The sequence below is a fragment of the Durio zibethinus genome, chromosome 10, assembly GCF_047325235.1.
Source record: "Durio zibethinus cultivar Kanyao isolate XHJ-2024 chromosome 10, ASM4732523v1, whole genome shotgun sequence".
Taxonomy (NCBI): Eukaryota; Viridiplantae; Streptophyta; class Magnoliopsida; order Malvales; family Malvaceae; genus Durio; species Durio zibethinus.
The window spans coordinates 5022203-5032135 of NC_143171.1; positions in this window are offsets into that span (position 1 = coordinate 5022203).

Genomic DNA, 9933 nt, shown 5'->3' on the forward strand with positions numbered 1-9933 from the left:
TCAATAATATCTTGATAATAATTATCACTTTGTTAGTGCTTACAAATAACTTCTAATAAAAATTATTTATTTAATTAATTATATCATAATTTTTAAAATATAAAAAATCAAAATCAAAACCAAACATACATTATTTTTTACTCTATTTTTTATTAAATTTCTCTCTCATTATTTTTTTTAATATTTGATTAATTTAACTGTCAAAATGCTTTTTAAAATACTACTTTGATGTTCTTTTATTGTCGGTTTTTGTGGTTGACACACATTACGCTTCAACCGTCAATCAATTTTTTTCACCAAAATTCAAAGTTATTTCAATAAATTCTATTAATTATTTTTTCATAAAAACAAATATTGTATTTTAATGCTTCACTAGAATTAGGGTACACGACAAATTGCAAAACCAGCTACTTTAGAGACGTGGAAATATCGAAATTGGGTACTCCCAGTCACCCACATCTCCTTTCCGATAAAAATTAGAGGATTTCGGAAGAAGCTTCCTTAGAGTTTTGGCGAGAGTGCTGACACGCTCCACACTAAGAGAGTAGAATACGGTTTCTTCCTATTCACTGTTCTGGAAGTTATAGAGACAAAACCGCAGTCTGCGTACCATAATTTATCACGAAAAAATAAAATATTTAATTAAAAATTAATATTGTAAGAGATAAAGATGATAACGGTTGGGTAAGGTTTGAGTCTGAGTTTGACTGGGGACGCCAGCCTGTACAGCATTTTCGTGTGGGATTTTTCTTTGCTTTGCCAATTGTTTTTTCTTTTTAAATCCAAGTAGCAGCTTGAAAAAAAATTAAACGGCCGCACGGAAATGCTGAGCTGGAGCAAAACGACAAGATTGGTCGCCGAATCGGAGGGCGAATCATTACTGCTTTCCTGTCAGGTCCAGCCTGTAAACCTGCCACACCTTTAACGGTCTCTATTATTTAACAGCCACTTGTCCGTCATCCATCCCTTTCTCCTCACACCTTTTTGCTTTCTTTGCTTTGCCTTTACCTGTACGGAACCCCTAAAGCAACCCCGTAAATTGTTCAAAATGCACACGCACCAACGCCACTCCTTCCCAGGCAGTTTCCAGCTACCTTCCTTTTGAAACTAAATTAACGGATTTTTTAAAATTAAATAAATCAATTAAAGGTGGGGTTAAGGGAGTGATTAATTAATAATTAATTAAAAAATCTGATTAAGGGGTTGTATTAAATGAAGAAGATATGATGCAGCGATCGTACCCATTTCTGTTACTCGTACATCGTACCTACCACCTAATACTTGTTGTTTGGTGTGAAGGAAAGAATGGTATTGGATTTTTTTTTTAATTAATAATTTATTTTTTCTCCGATTTATTTTTGGTTAATAAATTTTTTCTTTTCTTTTTCAAAAGAAAATTATATATTGACTTGGGACCTTGGGTCGGTGGCGATGCTTGGTGGACAATATAGTTGCCAACATTAAATTCCTTGTCAAGACTTAACTGTTTTATTAATTTTCCAACCTCAAATACGGAAGAATTTTTCTTTGTTTTTAGAAAAAGAAAAAAAAATATCATTTTTAATTTCCCCATAATTCTCCATCCTTATTTATTTATTCAAGTACTTAACAAAATTTTTCACATAGCGAAAATATTTATGAGCAACATCTGGCTTAATTATATGTATTAGTAATTTACATAGCTCCATTTTTCTTTTTCAAGTCTAGTGGCATAGAGAAAATAATTAAGCGGCTAATATAATCGGCCTATAAATGCAGGAGTAAAGAGGCGTGTAAAAAAATGAAATGTACCTCCAGATGTACTACATTCCTCTCATTCGTGATTGAAAAATGTGAAGCTAATGAAAGTGAAAGTTGCTTGCAGCATGAAATCAATTGTTTGTTTGAATTACAAGCAACCCAAATACCAAATGGTTATTTTTATGCAGGCTGAAGAGTCAATACCGGTGTTAAATAATTCACAATTAGACCTGTAAGCGGTTAAGCTCATAGGTTTGGTTGGTTCAATTTATGTTAGGTATTGAATTTTTTTTTAATGATATTATAGTGAAATATTTAATATAATATTTAAATTTAAAATATTTTTAATGTAATATTTGAATTATAAAATTGTAAATTAATGTGATAGTTAAATCTAATGTAATTAATTTAAAATAATGATACATGATAAATAAATAATTTTTTAAGTACTATATTATTAATAAATTCATAATTTAAATATCATATTAAAAATTTTTAAAATTTTTATATCATATTAAATGTTTTAATATAATTTAAGAACTATTTTTTTTTTGGCATCAGATATTGACACTTTGAATAGAGATTTTTAAGATCATTTATTAATAAAATTTACTTTTATATGAACTTAATTTTAAAATATGTTTAAATTTTAAATAATATAAAAATATTTTTAATATTTAACATTTTTTTAGGTATTTGACCTATTTGGATTTGAATAAATTGAGATTAGCTTTGAGCAAGATTTTGAAAGTTGCTATACCTATTAAACCAATAAAATCAACTTTCATGCTCACCAAATTAGTAAATACCCAACTATGAAGTCTATATTAAAGAGAATTGACATTCAAACTTCTCGTAATAACATGGGCTAGCCTCCACTTTTTCTTTTATAAAAAAAATTCGTGTAACTATCACCACTAACATTCTATCAGGATATCATCTCATAATACATCAACTGGCCTTCAATTTAGCTAAAATTAATAAATGCAATTCATTATAATTTGAGATCATTAAATATAACCTACATTTACATACATAATAATTTTTCGAATTCCACATAAATATCTCATCAATTATTAAAACCCTAATCACATCACCACCTATTATTTTATATAAAAGGTAAAAAAGAGATCTAGATAAAATATTATGAATATTTTTTTTCTAACTTCCCTTCACATTCTTTATAACTTATTTAACTTATTAAAGTATCGAAACATATTTAAGAGAATCAACTCCAACATCCCTTAATTGTATTTTTTTTGTTGCAAATACAAATTAATCCTTGCTCATCCTCTAAATCATCACGCAACTCATCTATACTCAAAACGCCATTAACAAAAATGTTAAACAAATTTAAATTTTATTTGAAGTTTGTTAAAAATAATTTTAAAAATTATGACTAAATTGTTAAGATATTTGCTTCAATGTTGCCTCTTCTCTTATTAATTTCTCCTTACATCTTCAAATTGCATTAAAAAAAAAAAAAAAACTAACCATATACTTATCTTATATATACTATACCTTATAATGAAAAAGTTTTTATTTAATATATTCATACGATTATTTTTAAAAATTATATCAAAAAATGTAAAATGTAAATTTTAACACATAAAAATCTTTTTTATTCTTATATTTTAACTTTTTTAAATAAAAAATAAAATCATAGTTTCAATCCTGTTCCCATTAAATGGGGACAGCTTTATGGCGAACCACTTCCTTCTTGCTTTGTTTTTTCAAGCCCATTTTATTATTTTTCGTATTAGGATAATTTTTTTTAAAATGACATGTGCAAAGTTAACTGTATCACGTGCAACAGCCCCGCTGCTGGGAGACACACGTGCGACTTGCATCCTCCGACGCAGGAGAACGTTTGGGCATTGTCGTAATTTTCTATATAGTACGTACGGCCCTATGGGTATAAAGTTTTCTGTACGGTCGGTGATTACTTTATGAAATGTCACGTGATACTGTGGAAATTCGTTGGATGGGATTTTTTTTTTTTTTTCTACATTCATGCTTAGATACAAAATCTCCGATGGTTAAAATATTGATTCGGTCGGTCCATTATTTTGCTATAAAGAGGGAAAATTTACCCCCAAAAGAATGCACTCACGCATTAGGACCACAAGCTAGCATCCATGCACATTTCTGGCCGCTTTTCCCAACCATTGTCGATCGTGGCATTCAAATTTTCTATTGGGAAACATGTTGACCCAATCATATGGCTGTAAAATATTGGGCAGATCTATCAATCAATGTATTTTTGAAAATTTTGGTCAATTAATTGAAATTTTAGATAAACCAGTTTTATTTCATTTAAGTTTATATCTTATAAAAAAGGGTAAAAAAGAATTATTCTATTCAAATTCAATTTTTAATTTAATTAATTTATATAATATATTTTTTTAAATAATGTCTATCAAATAATAAATTTAAATTTAATTATTTATAATTCTTTTTTCTACCACTAAATTGCTATTTTTTTTTATAAAAGAAAATTATCCATATCCAATCACAAATGTAAAAAATATATATATAGTTTTTCTTATAATTTCTTATTATTTATAAACCAAAAGATTTAATTTTTAATGAAAAAAAAAGTATTAATAATTTGTTGTGTAATGAACTATGGTAAATTATTCCATCCTCAGTGTTAAAAAAAGGGGGGGGGGGAATTTCAAACCAAACCTACCATAAGTTTGGATTTTGTGGATGGACTGCACCGAATTCAGAGTTGGGACATTTACAATTCAATTTCAATTAATATTCATTTACAGTGTGGGACTATGGATTAAGATGGAGCAGTTTGATTTACAGCTTAAAGTTTGAAATTTAATATAAAATGTTCTTGAGTTCATTATATGTTCATAAATCTTACAACTAAATGTCGTTTTCAAAAATTAATTAAAAGAAGAAAAAGGAGAAAGAAGGTGATGGGGTCTAGGGGTTTGGATAACCAATATAAATGCAAATGGCATGCCAATGGCCCTAGCTATTTTATCATTTTGCAGTGATTTTATTATTATTATTTTTTTGTACATAATGAGACTACTTACTAGTAATTTAATATATAAAATTATATTTTTTATTTATTTCACATTAAAAAAAAATGACGGCTAAAAGTTTTGAATGTAGTATTAAGGAATAACACACTACGGTTATTTACTTAAAACATAATGTAATATATAAATAAAAAGACGACGATTGTTTCTATAACCGTAATTTAATTTATATAAAGACATCATGTCATCAGTGCATACCATCACTGACAAAACCATAGTAGGACACCGTCATTCCAAAGTGAATGACACCGGTCTCAATCCACTCGACAGCAAAGACATCTGCCCAAACTAAGAAACTAAGAAAGGTAATAGAAATCGTTTACCTTGTATAAACGTTATCTATTATTATGATAAATGATGTTTCTTAATTAAACAACAGAGTTTATTTATAAGAAATGTTGTCTGCTTAATAAATTTTTTTGTTCAAAAATAAATATTTTATTGCAAATGTTTATTTTATTTTAAATAATTAAAATATTATTGACATAATATCATGCGTTAATAATTTTTATTATTATATTTTTATTAAAAAAAACTTTAGATAGAGAAGGGTTTGTGATCCAAATTATTTTCTTTAAGAATCATATTCTGCAAAACAAAGAAGAGAAATGCTTTACAAAACTTAGGATTTCCAAACAGAATGTTTGATTTCATGAATTAAATGCTTTTTAAAATGAATTAAAAAAAAATTATTTTTTAATTGAGATAATTTTAAACTTATTTCCTTTAATAGATACTAATCAATTAGATGCCATGTCATATTTTCTATAAAAAAAATAAAAAATACAACGGCATTGACTTTGCTCACAAGTAATTCTCCTTAAATCAAAGATTACCAGTAATTTTGGTGAGGTGTTCATCTATACGTTTAATTGCTTTTTATTGTTATTATTATTATTGAGACAAGTTGTTCTTATTTTGAAATTGAACTCTCTTCAGTCTTCACTATGTGCTTTTTTTTTTTTTTTCTTAATCATGAATCATGAATAATTAAATATATTGCAAAAAATATGTGATTAACTCACATGACTAAAGTGGCTTATGTATCTAGTCTTTTAAAAGGTAAATAATTTTGTTAGTTTGTATATACCTATAGGGTTTTTGTAGTTATTTCTTAAATATGTGTGATTAGTTTTAGTAATGGAACAATTTACTTACAATTTTTTATACTATAATATTGTAATTAATCAATTATAATAAAAAATTATATAAAAATTCACCACTTAAAATATATGAATTATATATATATTTTAATGAATAGTACACAATACTAAGTTATTATTGGTTAATTGCACTATAGTAATTATAAGCGATATATTAATGTTTAATAATTATTCTTATGTGGTGTAAATATGCTTAATTCTTACTAACTAATGAATAGAATAGTTTTGTTATTTATAATTGAACAAATTCTTTTTCTTCTCTAAGTTAAAAATTATTTGATTCATACATTTGTTGGAAGTTAGCTATCAATTATTTGAAAAACAAAACCAATAAATTTTCAAGAATATAATGACTTAGTGGAATTTACAAGATAGGTTGAAAATATTTAGGCTTTATTTACTAGAGAAGATGAAAATATGTAAAAATAAAAAATTTGATGTTTTAATGTTAAGTCACAAATTGACAAAGTGATTATAAATTTTAATTATTAGATTAACAAAATTTTCTTATTTATTCTTTTTTTTTCATCATTTTTACTAAACAAAATTAAAGTATCCATAATATTTTTTAAAAAGTTTCACTAAAGTAAGTGCATAAACACTTTTGAACACTTTAGTAAGTCTTTATAAACAAAACAAATAATTAATTATATTTTTTAAATATCACTCTAGTAAGTGTTTATAAACACTTTTTAACATTTTTCTAAAATTTTAAAATGGTCTCAATTAAACAAACCCAAAAAAAAAAGAAAACTATATGTTATACATATGTAGTAAAGTTATCCTTTCTTCCCATAAAAATAAGAAAAATTCTATTAACACTCAATTAAATGTTATATAAACCCTACCTTTAAATATACCCCAATTTCAAAATTCATTTTTCTTTTTACACTAAATACACCATATTTTTAGATTTTTTATTTTTCATTTCTACTATTTCTTCTCTATTCACATTTTGAAATAGAGTTTATTAAAAATAAATATTTGAAAAACTTTAAAATTTTTTAAAAATAAATATCCGAAAAGTTTTAAAAATTTTTAAATTTATTGAAAATTTATATATTTTTAAAAATAAATTTTCGAAAATACATGATGACTCATAAAAAGTTTATTTCGATAATATATTGTAATTTTCGAAAATCTATTATTGAGAATTAAATTTTATTATTTGAAATTTATTTTCAAAAATTATCTTTTTTCAAAAATAAATTATCAAGAATATAATATAAATTTTGGATATTAATTTTGAGATATATAAAAGTGATTTTGAGATATATAAGATATTGAAAATATTTTTATTTTTTACTAAAAATTAAAATTAATATTTCTTATGTAGAAATTAAAAAAAAATTAAGAGTATAAAAAAATTTTAGAATGTATTTCGAATTCCCCTAAAAATAAAATAGAAAGTCAGATTACGGATGTCAAAGACAAATTATTCAAGAAGAAGCTTTCAAAGTGTGTATATGACTCGGGAAAATAAAATCTTGTAGTGAAAGTTGTGGTTCACAGGAATCACATGAGAAATTGAAAAGGCCCCAATTATTATTGACCGTCCATATTCATTTCCAAACCTCTGGGTTTTTGTTATTCGGTCAGTCAATTTTTCTGCTCCGACGAGCACGTGGAAAACGAGGGGCCAATAGGGGCAACCGCGTCCACAACTTCCTCGACGACGACATGACAAAAACAACAGTTGTATTGAAAAAAACACACCAAAAGCCAAACACACGTGTTTATTTCTAACGCGTTACACGTAGATAAATACAGAGGAAAATTGATAATTCATCCTTAGACACACCAGGTCATGTCTTGTTCTTTGCCAATACCACCAACCCTAAAACCGAGGAACTTATCACGTTGCATTTTGTATCTCTTTTTTTTTTTCATTTTCTCGAATTTTTTTCCTTTCCTTTCCAACAAAATGAAATTAATTATACGTTGTGATTGAATCTTTAATTAGATTTTTATTTATTAATTGGGATTTTATTGAAAATTACTTTCGGATATTATTAAAAAATTGTTCAATTCTGCTTTGAGATGGGGTTAACATCTGTCAAAAACACCATCTGGTTTGGTTGCAAAACTTTCCCTCACCGCTTTTCCGCCACGTGTCCAATTAGTTGAACATAATGGACCCCACTTTTTGTCGTTTTCCATGTGACGTGGCATCCCTAAGTTTTTTTTATTTTTTTATTTTGTGAAAGTAATCTGCTGCTGTCTGCTTTTCAACCGTCAATGGGATAAGCGATGAGGAAGGACACTATTGCCAGCTATAACGCATTACTTCCTTTTGTTTTTTTAATGATAAATCTTTGGATTTTCTGTATTTCCTACATAAAATAAAGTAATTTAAAAATGTTTGTTTTGGTTTTCTTTTTTTTGGAGGTCTGAGTTAATCGAAAAAGACAGCATCTCCTTTTTTTTTTGTTTGTGTGCGTTATATTTGGGGATTCGTTTTCACTCTCCCACGATTCCCGCTATCGTAAGCCGTATGCATCCACAGTACCATTTTCTCCTGTGCTTCCGACTACTATTATTTTTTTTTTTTTTTTACTTTTCTTTTTAGGTTTTGTCAGTTCAATTATTCCAACGGCGCATTTTAGCTTTTCAAGGCCCTTTGACATGGAGAGGGGAGTAAAGGAGAGGAAGGGGAAAGAATAAACAAAAACGACGTAGCTTTCTGTATTCTTAGTGGTTAAGTCTGAACAAAATGCAATTTGGAAAAAGAATTGGGACAGCGTGCCTGACTGCCTTATGCTCTTTGGTCTGTTGAAGTGACTCTCTTCACAAGTAATCTTAGTACTTTATTTTATTTTTTTATTTGATCTGAGAGATTATTTTTTTTTTTACTTGATCTGAGAGGTTAGTCTTTTTCATTTTCAAATATTTCGTTTAGCCCATTCAAGAGTTTTTTTTTAAATTTTTTTATTCTTTGGACTAATCAATAAAAAATATTATTTATTATTTATTTATTTATGAAAAATTTTATTTTTTAAAAATAATATTACCATAATTATTTAAATATTAAAAATTATTTATGATTATAATGTATTGAAATTATTTATTATTAAAACTATTAATATTAAAACATTATATTTTAATAATAATATTTAACATTAAAATATGACATTAATATAAAAATGCTTAAAACAAAATTGTTTATTATTTAATTATTATTTTTAAATATTTAAAATAGAATTATTTTTTAAAATTAATTTTTATTAATATAATAATAATTATGCTTGACATATTAAAAATATTTATACTATTAAAATAGTTATATTTTACATTAAAAGTGTTTATTACTAAATCATAACAAAAAATATTATTTATTATTCAAATAATAATATAAATACGGTAATAAATAAAATATAAAATAATATATTTTAATCTATTAAAATTACAATATTATTATATTATATAATATTAATTATTGAAATAAAAAAATTATTTAATATATTAGTTATTAAATAATAATATAATATTATTTATTATTGAAATATTAAAAATATTTATATTTAATAATATACACAATAGAAATCTTTAAACTTAAAATATCAAAAGACTTTTAATGTTAATATTTTAATATTTTAATTAAAATTAAATAAAAATATCTTTATTAATTTAATAATTTTTCTTATTAGATTAAATTTAGTTTAAAGTTAAAATATCATTTTCAAGATCTTATTTGAGTAAACCTATAAATATATTTTTAAATTAAAATGCTAAAATATTTTTAATATTAATTTTTTAATTTTTTACATAAAATAAAATAAAAATGTTTTATTAATATAACAATATTTTGAATCAAGCCTAAACTTGAAAAAATCATGTTCAATATCCAATTTAAGTATAATTGTGCTCACAAATTTGGTAAATAGTCTTACCCATAATTTTTTTTTTTTTCGAAAATTCTATTCATCTTTTAAAAGAGGAAGATAAGTTTTTTTAAAAGATACCTTATA